Genomic DNA, 5,494 nt, shown 5'->3' with positions numbered 1-5,494 from the left:
TGTTTATTGGTTTCTAAATGCTGATTTGCTCAACAGAAAATTGAAAATGAGCAAACAGCTATTCAAAACAAGGTAATACTTTTGCTCTGTTACTGCATTTTTAAACTATGTCCACTAATATCAGTGAACTTTAGGAAACCCACCTGAAATTTGAGGGTGCTGCCTTAAATTGTACACTTTTAAGTGATGGTGTGATCCCCCCCCCACAGTGGTTGCTGGGAAGTTATAGGGATGGAGGTTTTAAACACAAACTAATTCACATTTTCTGAGATAATGCACAAGCTGAAACACAGATATCCTTCAAAATTTGCACCAGGATGCTGGCAAATTTTCAGAGGACTAGCAATAATAGTAATAATAATAGCAAAATGTTGCAGAAATTTTTAAAAAAAACAGCCTTAAGATACAAGAAACAAGGAGAAAGCAGGCTAGAAAGATTTGTCTGTTCGTACCTGTCCATCATCCTAGCTCTAGTGCCCAGTTTCCAACCACAGAGTAGCAGGATGGTCAAAAGGGTTTCCTGAGCCAACCACAATGTGCTTTCCAGTGCCAACCATGCCCATGTGGGGGAGGGAAGGCAGCAGGTCTTTTAAGGATGGAAGCTGATTGCTGGAGGAAGCCTGCAGAACACATGGAAGACCAGATATTTGCATTAGATGTGGCAAAGGTTCCAGAGACTGAGAAGCCTGACATCCAAATGCTGTTATTCCTGCTTGTGACAGGCGCATCTGCAACCACAGCAAACTTCATTTGCAATTGCACGCTGTTCATTGCACAGAGCAAAGGCAATGTAGACACACAGTTCTAGGGCAAATGCAGGGTTCAAGGTGAACTCAGCTTCTTGGTAGCCAAGGAACCTCAAGGTCATTCAGTTCCATCCACTCACCATTCCTTTACAAAATACACCCTATACTAGTCCTCTATTTTTTTTAAAAAAAAATAAGCTTTCAAAATTCTTCTAATAACATAGCTATTGAAAAAAGAGCTCTCATTTCCCTTGGCAGAATGCCCTGTCCTGCAGCTTGTATGACAAGTAGCAATTGCTTTGCTTTTGAAAGTACCTCTTTATTGTTCTTCTAATGGCAATATCTTTTCCTCAGCAGGGATCTGATCTCTGAAATACCATGACAAATATCCCCGTCATAATCTCCCTTGAAGACTCCAGCAATTATTCTATTCATGGATTGAATCAACCTTCGTCCTTGGAGCAATTCATCTTCCTGACCCTTAAATCTCTCTGGAGCTCTGTAACCTGTTTAAGAAAAGAGGTTATAGCACTGAATTAAACCAGGCTGGTAACAGAAGAGATCCACACACACCCAAACTTTCCAAGTCACACAAGAGGAGCATTTGTACTACTAGGCCCACTGGCAGGAGAGTGCTACTTTTTTGTCTCCTCCCCCAGGCAATTTCCTTGTGTCTGGATGTTGCCCACAAATTGTGCATCTATACAACCTACAACTTTTATATCAATGATTATGGCTTTCTGCAATGGGCTGTGGGAACTGCATGTTGAATCTTCTCTTAATGATCTTTTTCTATTTGGAGGCAGCGATTGCCACCAACCAAGAAGGCTTTAAAAGAGGATTAGACAAATCCATGAAGGAGAGGACAGTCAGTGGCTACTGGCCAAGATGGCTCTTCACGGTTGGGGATAGCAATGCTTCTGAATATCATTTGCTGGCAGCCAGAGGAGGAGGAGAGAGGCTTTTGCACTCAAAGGCTGTTTGCAGGTTTCCCACATTGTTGGCTACTGTGAGAACAGGATGTTGAACTAGATGGACCATTGGCCTGATCCCGCTGAGCTCTTTTTATGTTCTTATGCTCAACAAACACAAGTCTCCAAATGAGCTTCAATAGCCACAAATCCTCATTTTAACCCCTCCCCCTTTCCTATTCCATTAAGCTTTGCTTAACGTAAATATATGCAACAAAGCTAAACCAAACCTTAAGAAGTTTAAGACTCAAAGTTTGTATGTTAATTTCTCCGTAAATGCTATGTACCATACTTCTGGGTATCACTATGATAAGGTTTGCTTCATGTAGATTTCTCCAGTGTGGCATTTTTTGTGTTTGTATGGAGGAATCATCCAGTTTCAGGATTTGTTCACAATTCATAGCTGTATCCTACACACAACCGAATCACGTCCATGATAAGTATGTAAGAGCATGTCAAGAAAGGAGAGGATGTTGAGAATTGCCTGGGTACAGATTCTGCCAAAAGAAGGGAACTGGGGCTATTCAGTGTGAATAAACTAGCATTTATCTACAGTGGAACAAGGTCTAATGTACGGTTAGCAGAAAACTTCTTTCTTTTTTCTTTTGGATTCGATTCTCCTGGAACAATTTGTTGAACCCTATGAGGCTTTGTGGAATGGCGCTGGATTTCTCTGTAGCTGTAATTTTGCAGATCCTGAAGTATTCATCTCTTCTCCCACTGTGCTTTTTGGCTAGCATTGCTCTTTTGTTTCTTTTTTTATTTCTTTGTGCCTTAATTCTCCCTAATCTGGCTAGTTGTTCAGCAGATGCTGGTTCTGCTGCCAATGAAGTAAACTCAGTGGAATGCAGTGAAATGCACAAGGCTGAGGACAGATTTTATAGGCTAAATAACGCTGGAGGCGAATGGAGGTTAAAACTGTTGGTCCTATCCAACTTTTACCTAGAGATGCTTCTCTAACTTTTACCTAACTTCACTAAGTTCTGTACATTTTTACCATAGCCCTAAATTATTTCTGTCTCTCCTCCAGCTGACACGAGTAGTAATGGGTGGATGGAGCAGTCTATTTATTGGCTGTGTCTCTTGCCCTGCAAGCAGAGACAGGCTCCAGCGCACTCAGCGGATGAGACCAACAGTGAGTCCAGTGGTCAAGAAGGCAGTTTCTGCACAGGATGCAGAGGGAAATGAGGGATAGATGGGGCTCATCAACCTGGAAGGAAGCCCATCAAGGAGAAGGAAAACTCTGGTTCTAAACCTCTGCTGCCTTGCAGCTACACTCATTTATGAAAAAGGCTTCAGGAGTAAACCCCAAGGAAAAATCAGTACCTGCTGCCTTGCAGGACATCTTCGGGAGAAGAAAAAGCTAAGGAGTAAACTCAACAAAAATCCAGAGTGGAGTCCCTAATACTGTTGGATGGCACTCTGTGTGCCTCCTTCCAGCAGCTCCGGCAGCCAAGCTGGTGCCAAATGTATTGCTTTCTTTTCCTTTGGACCATGTCTGTGAGAGGGAGAGGGGGATCTTGTTGTCTGTGCAGCCCAGGACTTCAATACGCTCTGCCTAGGCTTGCACCCTAAAGAGGTCACTTTGGTGCTGCCAACACAACAAAAACAAAGCAGGAAGTAATAGTCCCACTCTCTTCTGCCTTGGTCAGACCATGCCTGGAATACTGTGTCCAGTTCTGGGCACCACAATTTACGGAGCTGGAACGTGTGTAGCTGGAACGTGTGCAGAGCAAGGTAACCAAGATAATGAAGGGTCTGGAAAGCCTTAGGAGGAATGGTTGAGGGAGCTGGGTATGTTTAGTCTGGAAAAGAGGAGACCAAGCTGGAATGTGTGTAGAGGAGACCAACCAAGATGATCAAGGGTCTGGAAACTAAGCCTTATGAGGAGCACTTGAAGGAGCTGGGTATGTTTAGCCTGGAAAAGGGGAGACTGAGAGGAGATATGATAGCCATTTTCAAATATCTCAAGGGCTGTCACATGTAGGATAGAGCAAGCTTGTTTTCCTTGCTCTGAAGGGTAGTATTTGAACCAATGGCTTCAAGTTACCAGAATGGAGATTCCAACTAAACATCAGGAAGAACTTTCTGGCAGAAAGAGCTGTTTGAGGTGGAACAGACTCCCATGAGAGGTAGTAGACTCTCCTTCCTTGGAGGTTTTTAAGCAGAGGTTGGATGGCCATCTGTCATGGACGCTTTAGCTGAGATTCCTGAATTTCAGGGGGTTGGACTAGATGACCCTTGGTGTACCTTCCAACTCTAAGATTCTATGATTCTAGGAGGCATCAGTTACAAGTTATAATCTGATTGGCATAAGGTACAAGGGCTACAAGTTGCCTTCCTCAGTGGGAGAGATAATTGTATTTCACTGGTCACCTACTGCCTCCCTTAAGCTGGGCTGCCCCAAGTCAATAAAGTGCTGACCCACCACAGTCTGCTTGGAGCTCAGAGTATCACTCAACAAGTGGACTGAACTTCTGCACCAGGCAAAAAAGAAACGAAACAAACCCTCTTGCACCTATCAAGGACCATGTATGCATGTGCCAGTGACTCACAGAAGACGGACATAATTGAATCATAGAATCATAGAATCATAGAGTTGGAAGAGACCACAAGGGCCATCGAGTCCAACCCCCTGCCAAGCAGGAAACACCATCAGAGCACTCCTGACATATGGTTGTCAAGCCTCTGCTTAAAGACCTCCAAAGTAGGAGACTCCACCACACTCCTTGGCAGCAAATTCCACTGTCGAACAGCTCTTACTGTCAGTAATTGAAAACACTTGACACTGATGTTGCTACTCTCCACACTCACTTCAAGTGGCTGCTTCCAAGAGAAGAACTACACCTTTTTCTGGCAAGTAGGGCATCCAGAAAAACCATGTACTCATAGCATAGGCTTTGCAGTGAGGAACTCCCTTCTGTCTGCAATGCTTAGAATGCTTGCTTTCCCTCTGCTTGTCTTTTTTTTTTTTTTTGCACATAACTTTTATTAATTTTCAATTATTAAAATCCAATGACAACCACATTTTATCAATATCAAATTACAATTCCCATCCAAATATAAATCAGTTATACAGCCAATTATACATTTTGAGTGACTTCCCATGTGCTGGGTGTCCAAGTGCAAGGTTCTTATTTCTTCCTGCTTCTGAGATCTTAGTTAATCCAATTGCATTCAGTCCCGATCTTAGTCCCTTATCAAAAGCTTTCTTAGTCCCTTATCAAAAGATTTCTTGACTTCCATTTGTGTTGAGATATTTAATAACAAAAGTTTTTCCATAGAAAGAGTTCTGTTTCCTGCGTGAGATGTTTATTTTCTCATTTGTTTATTTGCTGTTATAATCATGTCTTACACGGCATCTCTGCTTCCGCTTTTCCAGTCTCTCTGCGTCATAACTCCATCTTTGTCGTTTATATCTGAGTATGGGAGTAATCTGGCATCCTGCCATCCGGGCAAGATTCCAGTTCTCCTTCTCCTCAGATTCTTATCTCTAACGATCTGGGGTCTCACCAGAGCTACTGCAGATCAAAGACCACAGTCCAAATTACCGTCAGATGGAAGTTAGATGCTTTAAATCATTCCAATGTTCTCACACAGTTCTATTTTCATTTTAATCCATAAATATAATTCTGTTGTCTTTTTCTCTTTTTGCTCTTTATCAGTTGTTATTGTTTAGGGGGAGGTTTGCCAAATCATTTATATAGCAAATATTGTATTAATAAAAAAGGGTAAAGGCTCCCCTTCCCCCTGACATACCATATTCTTCAACGAAGG

At 42.5% G+C, this 5,494-nt stretch overlaps 1 long non-coding RNA gene across 1 annotated transcript; it reads right to left on the bottom strand.

Annotated features, from left to right (window-relative positions):
* Positions 1–483: 483 nt before the first annotated feature.
* On the bottom strand, positions 484–4,920 carry LOC308572790. The gene is made up of 3 exons (XR_014001870.1): positions 4,807–4,920; positions 1,062–1,252; positions 484–620 (listed from the first exon to the last, which is right to left on the bottom strand). It is a non-coding gene; the product is annotated as an uncharacterized lncRNA (long non-coding RNA).
* Positions 4,921–5,494: the final 574 nt, after the last annotated feature.

Source organism: Podarcis bocagei (assembly GCF_964188305.1).
Source record: "Podarcis bocagei genome assembly, chromosome: 14".
NCBI classification, from domain to species: Eukaryota; Metazoa; Chordata; class Lepidosauria; order Squamata; family Lacertidae; genus Podarcis; species Podarcis bocagei.
The sequence above is the reverse complement of the archived record's forward strand: the minus strand, read 5'-3'. Positions and strand labels throughout refer to the sequence as shown.